Genomic DNA, 17,086 nt, shown 5'->3' on the forward strand with positions numbered 1-17,086 from the left:
AGGTTCACATGCTTCAGAAGCAGCTTGTCAGAACACAGAATGAACCAAAATGCCAACATGACCAAGACAGGGACAGAAAGATCCACCTCAAGGGTAAAAATGAGGATGGGTGATTCCAGTCCTTTTTCCAGGAATATCAGAAACACAGGCGGTGCAGTTTGTAAAGAATCTACCTGCCAGTGCAGGAGATGTAGGTCCGATCCCTGGGCCAGCAAGATCCCCTGGAGGAGGAAATGGCAACCCACTTCAGTATTCTTGACTGAAGAATCCCATAGACAGAGGAGCCTGGTGGGCTAGAGTCCATGGAGTCAGAAAGAATCAGTCATGACTGAGCAACCCACACACACATATCAGCAACACCTTTCCTAGGAACATGAAGCCAAAACATAGGCATTTGATATCATCTAACAAGAGTCCTGCAGAGAAGGCAATGGCACCCCATTCCAGTACTCTTGCCTGGAAAATCCCATGGACAGAGGAGCCTGGTGGGCTGCAGTTCATGGGGTCGCTGAGGGTCGGACACGACTGAGCGACTTCAATTTCACTTTTCACTTTCCACTTTCATGCATTGGAGAAGGAAATGGCAACCCACTCCAGTGTTATTGCCTGGAGAATCCCAGGGACGGGGGAGCCTGGTGGGCTGCCGTCTCTGGGGTCACACAGAGTCGGACACGACTGAAGCAACTTAGCAGCAGCAGCAGCAGCAACAAGAGTCCTGAAGGAAACACTGGGAAAGGCTCTCTAAGACCTACTAGGGTGAAATAGTAAGGGTAACTCCTTGCATCTAGGTATAGGGTGATGACAGTTAGGATTTCACTTTACCTTCTCGTCTTCCCTGGGGTCGGTGGGGCTTGCTAGTCATCATCATTTTACAGGGAAAGAAGCTGAGAAATCTCAGGTTAAGAGACTTGCCTTACGCTGCCCCATGGATGGATCTAACAACTTCTTTTCATTTCACCATTAATGCCATTGTTTTGAAATAGCCCTCACCCTTAGGGAGGACTGGAAGCTGACCAGAAAGCTCAGCTTTGTAAGAGAGTTCCCAGCTAGAATTAACACGTGTACACACGGCTGCACTGCACTACCATGTTAAAAATAAGCAACAAGGACATACTGTACAGAACAGGGAGTTCTGTGGTAACCCAAATGAGAAAGAAGTTGAGAAAGAATAGATAGGTGTATGCTGCTGCTGCTAAGTCACGTCAGTCGTGTCCGACTCTGTGTGACCCCATAGACCGCAGCCCACCAGGCTCCCCCGTCCCTGGGATTCTCCAGGCAAGAACACTGGAGTGGGTTGCCAGTTCCTTCTCCAATGCATGAAACTGAAAAGTGAAAGTGAAGTCGTTCAGTCATGTCTGACTCTTAGCGATCTCATGGACTGCAGCCCACCAGGCTCCTCCGTCCATGGAATTTTCCAGGCAAGAGTACTGGAGTGGGTCACCAGTGCCTTCTCCGAGATAGGTGTATATGCATCGCTTAATCACTTTGATGTGTGCCTGAAACTAACACGACATAGTTAATCAACTATTGTTGTTGTTCAGTCCCTAGGTCTTGTCTGACTCTTTGTGATCCCACAGACTGCAGCATGCCAGGCTTCTCAGGCCTCCACTATCTCCCAGAGTTTGCTCAAGTTCATGTCCATTAAGTCAATGATGCTATCTAACCATCCATCCTCTGCCACCCTCTTCTCTATTTGCCTTGTCTTTCCTAACATTCCAGCATATAGTTGGAGTAATCAACTATACTCCAATATAGGTTGGTCATAGCTTTTCTTCCAAAGAGCAAACGTCTTTTAATTTCATGGGTGCAGTCACCATCTGCAGTGATTTTGGAGCCCAAAAAAATAAAGTCTGACACTGTTTCCATTGTTTCCCCATCTATTAGCCATGAAGTGATGGGACCGGATGCCATGATCTTTGTTTTCTGAATGTTGGATTTTAAGCCAACTTTTTCACTCTCCTCTTTCACACTCATCAAGAGGCTCTTTAGTTCCTCTTCACTTTCTGCCATAAGGGTGGTGTCATCTGCATATCTGAGGTTATTGATATTTCTCCCATAAATCTTGATTCCAGCTTGTGCTTCTTCCAGTCCGGCATTTCTCATGGTGTACTCTGTATATAAGTTAAATAAGCAGGGTGACAATATACACCCTTGATGTACTCCTTTCCCGATTTGGAATCAGTCTGTTGTTCCATGTCCAGTTCTAACTGTTCCTTCTGGACCTGCATACAGATTTCTCAGGAGGCAGGTCAGTTGGCCTCGTATTCCCATTTCTTCACAAATTTTCCAGTTTGTTGTGATCCACATAGTCAAAGGCTTTGGCATACAGCCCCTTAAATTATTTATAAAGGTCTGCTCTGGCCCCAGTGTATCTATCTAGTCTCATCCTCCATTGCTTTCCTTTATTCACTATATTCCCATCCCACCAAGTCATTCTGCTCCTCCATCCCTCCATGCTTGCTCATCCTCTGAACCATGGTCATATGCTCTTGCTACTGTAAACATCTGTCCTTCCCTTACCATTTATACTAGCCAACTCCTGTTCACACTTCAAACCCCTTAGCTCTCATTTTCTCCCTAAACCTTATTTGCTCTAACATTCCTGCATTCTCCACATGACTGTAAAAAAATACTCGGAGGGCAGGGTACAAGTCTGACTGATTTGCCATCAAATCCCTAGTGTCCTGCAGTGCCCATGAAATAAATACTTTTTCACATTGTTTCTAAACTTTTATCGGAATATAAAATAGCTACAAATCATGCCCACATCATAAGTTAAAAGCTCAATAAATTACCATAAATCAAAAGCAGCACATTACCTAGATTAAGAAATAGAACACGATCCAGTGAAGCCCCCTATTGTGCCTCTACTGGTCAATACATCCCAGTGGGTAATGATAATCCTGATTTATCACAGCATAGATTAGTTTTGTGCTTGCTTTTACTTTACATAAATCATACAGTACGTTTGCTTTTGGGTCTAATTCTTTTGTTCAGCATTATGTTAGGAAGAATCATCCATATTGTTGCATGTGGTTGTAGGTCATTCTCATCCCAGTAGGGCCTGCATCCAATAAATATTTATAAATGAAGATAATGCACAAAACAACGATCGCTAAGATCCGGAAGAGGAAGTAAATCTCCACATGTCATGGAATGAAAGAAGTGGAACAACTTTAGTCTTCAAACTGGGTCTCCAAAGGTTACAGGCAATATAGCATATGGCCCAATGAAAAGTGTCCCAGCACTCCCCCATGTCACAATAGCAAATGGAAACATCAGCAGCAATAGGATCAATCCTTCCTTTTTTCTGCAGTTTTATTTTTAAGGCGTGTCACCTCATAATCAGAATCGCAGAGCCGGGTGCAAAGGGCACCATTTGGATTATAGGATGGTGCGTAGAACACAACCTTCCTGGAGGTTACAAGTAAGCAATACGGATGTTAAATATGGAGTGACTTCCTGCTTTCCATGTTTTACAGTATTCTTTTTCATAGGCCAAGCGGTCTGTGAATCCCATCTGTCAGGAATGAGGGATGTACAAAGCAAGTAAAGGAAGCAGCAAATTGGAAAGTGGTGGAAGAAAGCACAGTACTGGGAGCGAGGGAGGGTGTGAGAGAGGCCTGGGGGCGGGGGGAGCCCAGAAGGACTGCTGTAGTTCTCAACTTCATGTGAGAATCCCCTGGAGAAAACAACGATGGCTGGGCTCCATCCCAAGCCAGCTATTCCAGGATCACTAGGGGTGGCTCTGGCAGGTGGTTCTTCCAGGCAACCTGGTTTGAGAACCACCGTTTTCACACAGGAGCCAGAGTGAGACAATAAACAGACACACCTGAAGTTGTTCTCAAACTTTATTAGGAGGTAAAGCCACCTGGAGAGCTTGTTAAAGTTGTGTTTTCTCAAACCCACCCTGCACCTCCCCCAGAGGATCAGCTTTAGTTGGTCTGGATGAATCTACATTTATAACAAGCTCCCAGAGATCCCGAGACACCCTGGGGAAGAGATGGTGGCTGAGGAGCAGAAGAGAGGTGGAGGTCCATTCCTGAGGATGACCCTTCCCAACCTTGGTCCCAGAGTGAGCTCACTCAAATTCAGTCCCGAAAAAGGTAACAACATTTTTTTTTTTTTTTTTTGGGTAAAATGAAATGTGGTATAGGATAGCAGAACATATGACTACTTATTAAAATTGTGTTTGCCCTGAAATTTAAACCTTTCTTAAACTATTTGAACTACTGCATGGCCACCAGGTAACCTCTTCAACTTAATTTACACAGAAACAAACCTACCATGATGGTCTGAAAAGGAAACAGTATTTGAAAATGTATGGTTTTCTAAACTGGAGAGCTCTTTCACACTAAGCATGCTTTGATAAGATGATTATCTGATACTTAATAAGTATCCTTGAAAATTAACACCAGACAGGTTTTAAGAAAGCTAGTACCTATACATACAAAGTATTTATCTGAATGACCTCTGAGATTTCTTTCATTATAAGAGACTGAAGAACTCAAGTCAAGAATATCGCTTTTATCCCCCTTAACACCTGCTAAATAATCATTGGCTATTTTGTAATCCACTTCAACATTCAAACAGATTTCAGTGTAACAAAATACCAGAGAAAGCAATTGTTGCATGAGATATTATTCAGCAAAATGTAAATGAAGGGTTCTTTGCTGAGCATGCTCAGAAAGTCCCGGCCATTTAATCAGGGCCGGATGATGAATCAGATGGCCCACAACTGTGTGACCTTCCACAAATAGCTCGGCCTTCCTGGACCATAGCTTCCTTGCTTATAAAATGAGCCTCTAATAATAGCTCCATTTGCTGAGCTCCTGTATGTTAGGATTTTCATGTGTACTTTTATACAAAGCCCTATGAGATATCATTCCCTTGTACGATAAGGAAAATTGAAAATCCAAGAGGTTAGGTAATTAACCCAAGGTTAAGCTCCCAAATAGCAGAACACGAAGCCAGTTTTACTCTCATTGAGGCATCTGGAGTCGAGGGCCCACACCTTGCTCACCATTGTGTCCCTTGGTTTCAGCACAGTGCCTGGCAGGCACATGGCAGAAGTTCAGTAAACATTTCTTAAGTTGCTGAATTAACGTGACTCTTTTAAAAAGTCCCCCTAATTATTGTATAATATATGCATCAAAAAGTGGGTGCTGGGATTAACATTCTAAAATAAATTGTATGGCCCCAGATAAAAAACGTTTGAAAAGCTCAGAATTTTGTCTCCAGGGAGTTGAGAGGACGAGGCCACAGGGTTGCTGGGTGGCAGTTTGCCATGGTAACCAGAAACGGGATAGGGCAAGTGTCCTGGTGTACTCCCCACCTTCTTAGTTTTGGGATTTTTAAAACCAGTTGGCTAATTTCAGTTTTCTCATCTGTGTGAGCCAATGTGAATCTAGTGATCCCTGTGTTTCATTCAAATGCAAACTTCCAGCATACACACATTTTTAAATAAAAAGGCAGTTGCTGCTGCTGCTGCTGCTGTTGCTTCAGTCGTGTCCGACTCTGTGCGACCCCAGAGACGGCAGCCCACCAGGCTCCCCTGTCCCTGGGATCCACCAGGCAAGAACACTGGAGTGGGTTGCCATTTCCTTCTCCAATGCATGAAAGTAAAAAGTGAAGGTGAAGTCATTCAGTCGTGTCCGACTCTTAGCGACCCCATGGACTGCAGCCCACCAGGCTCCTCCATCCATGGGATTTTCCAGGCAAGAGTACTGGAGTGGGGTGCCATTGCCTTCTCCAAAAAGGCAGTATACCACACCAATTTAACATTCATTCATCTAGGGGAAAATCCAACTCTAATTTGCAAAGGGCTATCTCTAAATAGGGTCACTCAGATCTTTTGTAGATCGTGTTTATCCAAGGATCTGCAGTCCTTCTTCACTCAATTTTGTTGCTGTTCCATTGATGAGTCATGTAGGTAACCTCTTTTTCAGATGACAAGGAAGGGCAAATCCAATGTTATATTCAAAGTGAGCAAAAGTACTTCAATTTCACTCAGTGGTCCTTGAGTTTTCTCTTACCAAGATTAGCCTTTGTAGGCTATTAAAAAAAAAATAGAAAATTCTATGCAAATAAGTGTTGTTAGACAGCATGTTCAGGACATGGTAAGGGCCAGTGAGTCAAACGTTATTTCTAGTTTTAGAACCTGACCCTTAACAATTATGGTTATGGGATGACTGCAGGGTAACTCTTAGCCCAGTCAGATAAATGGAAATGGGAATCTGGACATGCATCCAGACTACCCAGGAGAGGGAATAGCAAATCTAGCTTAGGTCAGAGGTAACTCCTTTGCAGTCTGATTTCATGAGGTACCGATTACTATGTCACTGTCACCAGTGCTGACAGCCTGTTCTTTTTCATTCCATTTCTCTCTTACCCATTTAATCTGCATTGTATGTTTACTGTGTGCATGAGGTGGTGAAGATCAAAGAAGCAGTTGAAAAAGGGTCTTAATTTTGGGGGGTGGCAGACACACAAACCAAAACTCGAGTGCCACCAATAACCACTAGTACTGAAAACTCAGACGCTGGACACAAACAGACCTGAGTTTTAATCCCAGGTCGACTGACCAGCTGCATAAACCTAAATAGGTTATTTCACCTTTCTGAGTTTAGTTTCCTCATCTGCAGTCAACCAGAAAATAACGATGATGATAAAGATATTTATTTCATAAACCTATAATTAAGTAACGTGTACAAAAGGTCATGGACTCAATTATATATCTGAGCCTCCAAAAATAAGAGCTGTTCAGGGTATGCAGAGATGAGAGAGTAATTCATTTTAACCAGGGTCATAGTACAGGTTTCCTAGATGCTTCACAGACTCACTGCCCTTGATCCCAAAGAAGAGTCCTTTCTTCTTGAAACTCACTTGGTTTTGCTGGTTGTATAGCCTGATCCAGTGTTCATCTCAGGATCTGTTAAAAAGGCCTCTGATTCTTTGCTGACTCCTTTTCCTTTCTCTCCCCCAAGGTTGAGTCCTTGAGTCCTGCCTCTTCATTTGACCAGATTCCCTCTTAGGGATCAACTGCTACATGTGTGCTTCTGACACCTTCACCCCCACCTTCAGAGCTGAGTGGACCTCCAAACTGGAAGGGCAGAGGACACACCAAAAAAAGCCAGACAGGGCAGGGCTACAACATTCTCCAGAGAACACAGAGGTGAGGACCAGAGGGCAACCTCTGAGCTCATTGCAAACACAAGCCCTCTTTGCAAAGGTCCAACTCTCCTGTCAACTTCTCTGGGTTGGGGGAAACACTGCTGTGCAAACTTCCTAAAGTACTGCTCTTATTAGTTTTCCTTCCTTCTTCAAGGCCTCCCTATTACCTTGCGCTTCAAACATAAGCTTCTTGGCAAGGACCCCTTCTCTGCACTCATCAGTACACTGACCACCTCTCCCCAACACTACTCTCATCAAGCCATCTCTTTGCTGACAAATTTGGTAGCCTGTTTATTTCAAAGTAATCATAGATGCAAAAGAGCCTAGTGTTTTACCACACACCTAGACTGTTCACTAACAACTCATATTTTTAGAGATATGAGGAACAGTTTTGTGGGTTGGTTGATCATGCACACGCATGTGGGTATGGTTTTGCCATTTCCATGTGGTGACTCCACACGCTTGATGTTCCCTTTCTATGGATACCCCTAGAGATGAACCTCTCTCTGCTATCCCCTTTACAGGGAAGACTTCTGACTTGCCCCTGCATACAACCCAAAATTTCTAGACACAGGCTAGAACAGTCAGAGCCAGAGGGGAAAACAACTATAGCTCTATTGCAGGTCCAGATGCAAGATATTTATAGTGTTATATACTACCTTAATGGAAACTTGTAAGAAGAACAAGCAATGTTCTAAACAGACACTTGCTTTTTTTCTGTAGAACAGAGAGTATGTTTTTTATTGCTCAGTTAAATCTGAACCTCTCGGTTGGAAAGACAATGAGATTTATGCTTCCCTAAGAGTTAAAGCTTCTCAAACTGCACATCTAAAGACTCAGCTGACATTCACAGAGAGGGAGAACTCAAGCTCTCACTCCTTCAACAAATATTTCTTGAGATCATGTTATGGTCACAGCCCTGTGCTATATTCTTTATGGGTCAAAAAACCCCTCAAGAGACCTCTAATCTATTAAAGAACACTAGATAACTATGCAAATAATGCAAAGATTCACATTCTGGTAAGACACAAAGAGAAAAATATATGTGTTATAAATGATTGAGGAAATCAGGAGATTGAATGTGTTTGGAGAGATCCCAGTATATTTACAAGTATCCTGTTATTTGAACTGGAACAGTAGGTAAAATTTTTGACAGGTAGAGGTGAGGAGGGAATTTTATAGGTTGAATGATATGAGCAGAGTATGACATGGGGTTCTGCAGAAGACAGAGAACAGCCTAGTTTGACTATATGTACAAAAGGTTTGCAGAAGTAAAATATGACAGGGTTGGAGAGGGAGGCAAAGGTCTAGACATGAATGGCCTTAATTTTCAAGCTAAGGCATTTGGTTTTAGTTTAAAAGTAAGTTTGAATCCACTGAAGGATTTTTGAATGACCAAGATCCACACGGTACTTTATGTGGCTAAATTCCCAGATGATCTTAAAGGCTTTGCCCATGAGGAGGTCATGGGCAAAGCCTTTAACATTAAGGTCAAGGTCCTCTTCATTTTTTTCTTGTTGGAGTTATTGGCATAGTAACCAATAACTTCCATCCAGAACTAATTACCTGGGCATATTCATGAGTAAGTATGTTGTTATTGTGTGATATCTGTATTGTCTGACCTACTAAATTCTGTTCTGATTATGTCATTACCTAATTTTCTCTCCTACTGTATGGCAATATAATATTACAATATAATATTTTAGATGGCAGAGGTCGTATCTCACTGGTCTCTCTATCCCCAATGATTAGCATAATGTTGACCTGTAGTAGATTTGTTATGACCTTGTATGTAGTCGTGGAGTAAATGAATGAGAATGTGCCACAGAAATGTCACTTGGAGGATTACTGGTGTGAACCAAGTGATAAGGAGGCTAGAACTGAGGTTGGAGTATTGGAAATGAACATGAGAGATGCAGCAAAAATAGGTTAAGCCCTAGAATATTTTCCAAAATCATAATGGAAAAATACAACCTTGTTCCTCTTTTGTGAGCTATAGACTGCCATAGAAAATAATGATTTAGGCTTACTGGTCTACATATTTAACAAAGAAAGCATGGATCAGGATAGTTGTCACAGAAAATATAGGAAATATGTCTTGTTCTCTTGCCTTGGATGTGGATATGTTGGTGCACACTACAACACACAAGGAAATGTACACACACACACAAACACGCATCCTTGATTTCTGGATTTTACTACCAATTAAGAAATGAAACACAAAACTAACTGTGACCAAAGAAGCAATGAGACCCAAAAGAAGCAAATACATAACAGATGTTTCAAAACATATAAGTCCTTAAGAAATAGTAATAATTAACAAAGCATCTTACCAACAGACATGACATAGCCATTGAGCTAAATTTTTTATGCCACAAAAGAAAAAAAGATTAAGTTAACACTGATAGCCAAACAAACAAACAAAAAATGTGGTTAAAACAGCTAAAATTTGAAACCCTGAAAAGCTGGCAAGGACATGGAGCAAAAAGGAACTCTCATTTATTGCTGGTGGGAATGTGAAATGGCACACCAACTTTGGAAGATAGCCTGAGAATTTCTTACCAAACTAAATACACTCTTACCATATCACCCAGAAATTAGATACTCAGGTGAGTCAAAAATTTACATGTCCACAAAAGTCTGTACCCAAATGTTTATAGCACTTTTATTCATAAGTGCCAAACTCAAAAGCAACCAAGATATCTTTCAATATGTAAATAGATAAACAAGCTGAAGTGTATCCATATAATGGAGCATTGTTGGTGTTTAGTTCCAAAGACATGTTCAACTCTTTGTGACCCCATGGACTGCAGCCCACCAGGCTCCTCTGTCCATGGGATTTCCCAGGCAAGATTACTGGAGTGGGCTGCCATTTCTTCCTCCAGGGGGTCTTCCCAACCCAGAGATCAAGCCCATGTCTCTTTCACTGGCAGGTATATTCTGTGCCACTCACTGGGCTACCGGGGAAGTCCATGAGGAGCTCTGCTGTTGTTCAGTCACTCAGTTGTGTCTGACTCTTTGTGACCCCATGGACTGCAGCATGCCAGGCTTCCCTGTCCTTCACATCTCCTGGAATTTGCTCAAACTCATGTCTATCATGTCGGTGATGCCATCCAATCATCTCGTTCTCTGTCATCCCCTACTCCTGCCTTCAATCTTTCCCAGCATCAGGGTCTTTTCCAATGAGTCAGTTCTTCACATCAGGTAGCCAGAGTATTGGAGCTTTAGCATCAGTCCTTCCAATGAATATTCAGGACTGATTTCCTTTAGGATTGCCTGGTTTGATCTCCTTGCAGTCCAAGGGATTCTCAAGAGTCTTCTCCAACACCACCGTTCAAAAGCATCAATTCTTCGGTGCTCAGCTTTCTTGATAGTCCAACTCTCACATCCATACATGACTACTGGAAAAACCATAGCTTTGACTAGACAGACATTTGTTGGCAAGGTAATGTCTCTGGTTTTTAATATGCTATCTAGGTTGGTCATAGCTTTTCTTCCAAGGAGCAAATTTTTTTTTTTTAATTTCATGGCTGCAGTCACCATCTGCAGTGATTTTAGAGCCCCCCAAAATAAAGTCTGTCATTGTTTCCATTGATTCCCCATTTATTTGCCGTGAAGTGATGGGACTGGATGCCACCATCTTCATTTTTTGAATGTTGAGTTTTAAGCCAGCTTTTTCAATCTCCTCTTTCACCTTCATCAAGAAGCTCTTTAGTTCCTCTTCACTTTCTTCCATTAGGGTGGTGTCATCTGCATATCTGAGGTATTGATGTTTCTGCTGACAATCTTGATTCCAGCTTCTGCTTCATCCAGCCTGGCATTTTGCATGTTGTATTCTGCATAGAAGTTAAATAATCAGGGTGACAATATACAGCTTTGATGTACTCCTTTCCCAATTTTGAACCACTAATCCATTGTTCCATGTCCAGTACTAACTATTGCTTCTTGACCTTCACAGAGGTTTCTTTGGAGGCAGCTAAGGTGGTATGAATGGAGATTTATTCAGAAATAAAAAAATTAGCTATCAAGCCACAAAAATATAGGGAAGAAACTTAAATGTATATTTACTACGTAAAAAGAAGCCAGTCTGAAAATGCTGTATATTCCAACTATATGGCATTCTGAAAGGTGAACTATAGCGATAGTAAAAAGCCTGGAGTTACCAGCAGGATGGAGAAGGAAGAAAGAAGTGAAGGATAAATAGGTGGAACACAGAAGATTCCTCTATGATACTATATTGGTGGATATATATCATTATATATTTATCAAAGCATTTAGAATGCATAATATGAAGAGTGAGCCCTAAAGTAAGCTATGGACTTAGTTAATAATAATAAATCACTGCCTGTTCATCAGTCTTATCAAATGTGAGTTCTCAGGTGACTGCGAGGTGAAGAGTCCACCCAACAGTGCAGAAGACGCAGGGGATGCAGGTTCAGTCCCTGAGCTGGGACGATCCCCTGCAGGAGGGCATGCAGCCCACTCCAGTATTCCTGCCTGGAGAACCCCATGGACAGAGGAGCCTGGCGGGCTACAGTCCATGGGGTTGAAAAGAGTTGGGCACAGCTTAACAACTGAGCACCCAGGCATGCAGTCATCATACGTACCATATTAATGCAAACTACTAACACTGAGAGTGGGAGGGGATAGATAATAAAACAGAAACCACTGTTCATTATTTAAACCAGAGGGAATTTAAGAACAAGGCCTAATTACATAGGTGAGGTGGAAGATGAGAATCAGAGAGGGTGCAGACAGTGAGGGCAACTTGATTTGCAATGGCAGGAAGCAACATCTACCCTTAAAGCTGAAAGACAAAGGGAGAGAGGCCTTATGAGAGCCAGAGGCTGGGGCAGAGAGGGAGCTGGAACCACTGAGGCCCATAGGAGCTGGGGACACCGAGAAGGTGCTAACACCAAAAAAATGATGCCGAAGTAGGGAAAAGAGGAAAGAAGACCCATGCATCTCCCTTCCACCTACCCTGGTCTTGTGGGTACCATTTATTAGCTAATCCTAACTACTGTAGGAAGCAGGCAATGGGACCACAGGGACCAGAGCAAGAGAAGGGAACAATATGGGGGCAGTTTGGCACAAGATCAGCATAGCATCAGAAAATAATAATAGTAATAATAACAGAACAAGGATCCTAGTGAACTGAATTCATCTGGTTATTAAAATGCTTTAATATATTAGTATATTAGGAAGTATATTAGGAAAAAAAAAAGATGTATAGTAGATATTACAACCAAAATTCAGTAAGTAGCATTGGTATTTACCAGAACTATCATTTCTGCCCAGTTTCCATGCCTCTTCTTATATTTTCTGCTCCCCACCAATTTCCAACACTGAGATTACATAACACCTGAGCCCATCTGGTTCTCTCTTCTGGGAATCGACAACTAGAGACACTAGCTGAAGACATTACATCCACAGTGACAAGAAGAGGGGAAAAGAGGAATAATCTAACTTCCTAGTTTGCAGTGAGAAGATGTGAGACAACCCCTTTATTCATGCTGGCTTGAGTGAGCTTGTTTTTGCTAACAGAATCCCTAAGATAGTCAGCTATAAAAAGTCATAATTCAAGATTTCAGATTGAAACTTTCTGCTAGAATTCCTATGATAACATGTATGAGATACATGAATGGGACATTTTGTCATCATCGAGTATTCATCATGTATGTGCTCATTCACTTGGTCATATTACTGATTAGGCCTGAAGAACTCTGCAGAGGACCCATGGTATGATACATATCTGTACCATATTTAGAAGAGTGGGGTAATCAAAACAATGAGCTCAGAAGAATACAATGAGGTGAAAAGTTAAGGTTACCAGCTGTCACACAACCAAAGGAAAACATTTTCTATGCCAGTTGTTAAGAGAAAACACAGGTGCAAGGAAGATGTCCAGGCTGTAGGAGGAAACACAGAAGATATTCAAAGGCAATTATAAAAAATCTACTGAAAGCCGTACATCAGGATATGCCAGAGATAGAAAGAGTTATTGATTTATCATAAATTCTTTCAAGAGCAACTTTTTAATACTCCACACTTTTCTATTCTACTTCCTTTGAAATAGCTTTCCCCTTCATCTACAAAGAAATTCTGGAGTTGAGGAGAAATAACTGAGCCCTCAGCATGCATCACATGGTGTCAGTGGGAAACTGTAGAGAAATACATGTTTGCATGTGTATAAAGCAGTGAGGGCTCAGGAAGGCATATTGACTAAATTCCTGAAAGCGTTTTCATTTGATTCTATTTGGAAATATAATATGGCCCAACTTATTTGCATGCTTTTATTATTCTCCATAACTATAAAGCTATAAGAAAGCCTATATTTTATAACAATTCAATCAAAAGGAAATTTTCATTGGAAAGAGAAACTTGGCATGATAATGTGATGAAAGTTCAGATGGCTCTTGCTGCAAATGGTCTATATATTGCAGCAAGATATGCTGTATCTTGCTTCAGAAAGACCCACTTTGAAAATATCAATCATTCCAATTCTACTCTTCACTAGGTCTGAGAGGAGCCTGTGTCAGAAGCAAAGGCTAAGCGTACCTTCCAGTTCTAGGCTAATGAACTGTTGCTTTCCTGGTTATAGGCTAACGAATTGTTAAGTTGCTAGGTCATGTTTGACTCTCTGAGACCCCATGGACTGTAGCCCCCTAGGCTCCTCTTTCCATTGGATTTTCCAGGCAAGAATACAGGAGTGAGTTGCTGTTTTCTTCTCCAGGAGATCTTCTTGACCCAGGAATTGAACCTGAGTTTCCTGCATTGGCAGGTGGATTCTTTATCACTGAGCCACCAGGGAAGCCCAGGCTAATGGACAGTCACTGTTAGTTAAATAAGGAAATTCTACAGAATCTTAAGAAATATCAGCTACTGCAAAAATTGAAGACTTAAACAATAGCCTCACCCTCTTATATGGATGTCTTGAAGTAATTTATCCCCTCCAGAGTGCTCTTTACACACTGCAAAGGCTTACACTTAGGTTGAAGGACCTAGAGGTGATCTGGTTGCTTGTTTTTAATTTTTTGGTCATGGGGCATGTGGGATGTTAGTTCCCAGACCAGGAGTCGAAGCCATACCACTTGCAGCAGAAGCATGCTCTTAACCATTGGACCACCAGGGAAGTCCCTGGGTTCTTATGTTAGAGATGTGGGAATACAGTCTGAAGACTTTTGAAATGAATAAGTGTTTTAGTGTCAAACTGAACATAATATATCCCAGAGCTGAACTTCTTCGAATGTGTACAAGTGTGTTTTCATCCAAAAAAAAAAAAGGAATGCTCTTTATATGCAGTGAAAATTAGCCAGAGACCCTCTACCTCTTGTCAAATTAAAGGTCTGTTTGGAATGAGCATCAATTTAATAGCTAAGAGTCTCTTTATATACCCCTGTTACACAGAAATTCCTAAAAGAAAACTTGTAAAAAGTGCTATTCTTTTAAGAACTGTTTCACTTTAATTACTCAGATAGTACATATAACTTTTTTTGTTGTTGTTAGAAAAAACCACCACCCAAATAGAGTTGTTCTTTCTAGAAGATCTTCATATAGAAGTTTTGGAATTAAAGCTTCCTTCTTACACTATCTGGATTGCATTTTTACATGAAGCTATTTTTAGTAGAGTATAGTATTCTATAGTCTGTCAGGTATTTAAATCACCTTTCAACAGATGTCTTTTTAAAATTCATAATTTTGCATACATTGTCTCGTGTGATTTTCACAAAAAAAAACCCCTTTGAAGTAAGGTACTGTTTTAATCTTTATAAGTACAGATTATCTAAGTGAAATTTCACAAAAGTAACAGACCAAGAGACCCTCAAAAATCCTGACCCATGTCAGAATCACTTGGTGAGGGAGGGACATGAAAAATTCAGATTCCTAGGCAATTCCCCCAACACTTCTGAATTAGAATCTTTGGGAGCACAGCCCAGGAAGCACTAAGATAATCTGATCATATGTGACTCTTTTCTGAGTCCTAAGACTCTGCAGTAGATGTTCAGGGACTTCTCTAAGAGTGAAAAGAAAGCTTGATGAGTATTGCCACTCAGCATAAAATGTTGAACATACTAAATTTCTATTTACGATTTCATTTTAAGGAAAAGTCGGGTGGGTGTTTCACTGTTTAATAATTTTTAAAAAGCACCTGCATTTTTCAGATGAAGAACCCAGTCCCATAAAGGCCAAAGTTCAAACAGCTCATGAGGACAAATCCAGGTTCTAATGCCTCAATTCTTATTCCAGGCTTTTTTCCATTACACCACAGTGAATCTTCCTGCTAAGGAAATGTGCTCTGGTCAGAGCCTCTGCTGTTGCAGAAGATTCACAAATACCAGATGCATGCACATAAACACAAGATCAGCACTTCAGTAGAGCTTTTGCAAACCAGACTATTAATGGTTTTCCCATGAACCACTTGGTTAATCAGACAGCCTGCAGGAACTTGAAAGCAAGTAGAGAGTAGAGTGGGACTTGATCATCTGGATCCCTGATCCCTACCTATCCATCCATAGATGCCACTATTCCAGAAGGAGCTTGGCCTCTTGCTGAATCTTTCTACTTTTCCTACTTCTTATGCAGTTTTGGGACTTTAAAGACCAGAGTGGTGAGGACAGACTTACCTTAAATTATAGAAGTATAGTTGATTTACAATATCAGGTTATTTTCCAGTGTATAGCAGAGTAGTTCAATTATACACACACACACACACACACACACACATATATATATATGATTATAAGAAGAAGATATTAAGAAGAGGTGGTAAGAATACATAGACGAATTATACAAAAAACAAACAAACAAATAGCCATGATGGCGTGATCACTCACCTAGAGCCAGACATCTGGAATGTGAAGTCAACTGGGCCTTAGAAAGCATCACTACAAACAAAGATAGTTGAGGTGATGGAATTCCAGCTGAGCTGTTTCATATCCTAAAAGATGATGCTGTGAAAGTGCTGCACTCAATATGCCAGCATATTTGGAGAACTCAGCTGTGACCACAGGACTGGAAAAGGTCAGCTTTCATTCCAATCCCAAAGAAAGGCAATGCCAAAGAATGCTCAAACTACCACATGTTGCATGCATGTCACATGCTGTCTAAGTAATGCTCAAAATTGTTCAAGCTAGGCTTCAACAGTATGTGAACTAAGAACTTCCAGAAGTACAAGCTGAATTAGAAAAGGCAGAGGAACCAGAGATCAAATTGTCAACATCCATTGAATCATAGAAATAATATCTAGAGAATTCCAGAAAAGCATATACTTCTGCTTCATTGACTATGCTAAAAGCCTTTGACTGTGTATACCACAACAAACTGGAAAATTCTTAAAGAGATGGGAATACCAGACCACCTTACCTACCTCCTGCCAAACCTGTATGCAGGTCAATGGACTGGTTCAAAATTGGGAAAGGAGTATATCTTGTCGCCCTGCTTATTTAACTTATATGCAGAGTACATCATGTAAAATGCCAGGATAGATGAAGCCCAAGCTGGAATCAAGGTTGTGGGGAGAAATATCAATAACCTCAGATATCTGATAGAAAGAACTACTAAAGAACCTCTTGATGAAAGTGAAAGAGGAGAGTGAAAAAGCTGGCTTAAAACTCAACATTCAGAAAATGAAGATTATGGCATCTGGTCCCATCACTCCATGGCAAATAGATGGGGAAACAATGGAAAGAGTGACAGACTGTTTTCTTGGGCGCCAAAATTACTGCAGACAGTGATTGCAGCCATGAAATTGAAAGACGCCTGTTCCTTGGAAGAAAAGCAATGGCAAACCTCAACAGCATATTAAAAAGCAGAGATACTGCTGACAAAGTTCCATATAGCCAAAGCTACATTTTTTTTTCCAGTAGTCATGTACAGATGTGAGAGCTGGACAGTAACAAAACTGAGTGCTGAA

General features: G+C 41.2%; 1 long non-coding RNA gene across 2 annotated transcripts in view; it reads left to right on the forward strand.

Annotated features, from left to right (window-relative positions):
* Positions 1-3,576: 3,576 nt before the first annotated feature.
* LOC147354996 (uncharacterized) overlaps positions 3,577-17,086 on the forward strand; it is a 96,817-nt gene continuing 83,307 nt past the window's right edge. For both annotated transcript variants that reach the window (XR_015144124.1, XR_015144123.1), the window contains exon 1: positions 3,577-4,106. This is a non-coding gene — a long non-coding RNA (uncharacterized LOC147354996). The remainder of the gene's footprint in view (positions 4,107-17,086) is intronic.

This window comes from Bos grunniens, chromosome 17 (genome assembly GCF_055505025.1).
Source record: "Bos grunniens cultivar Pamir isolate PY7600 chromosome 17, Bosgru_T2T1.0, whole genome shotgun sequence".
NCBI lineage: Eukaryota > Metazoa > Chordata > Mammalia > Artiodactyla > Bovidae > Bos > Bos grunniens.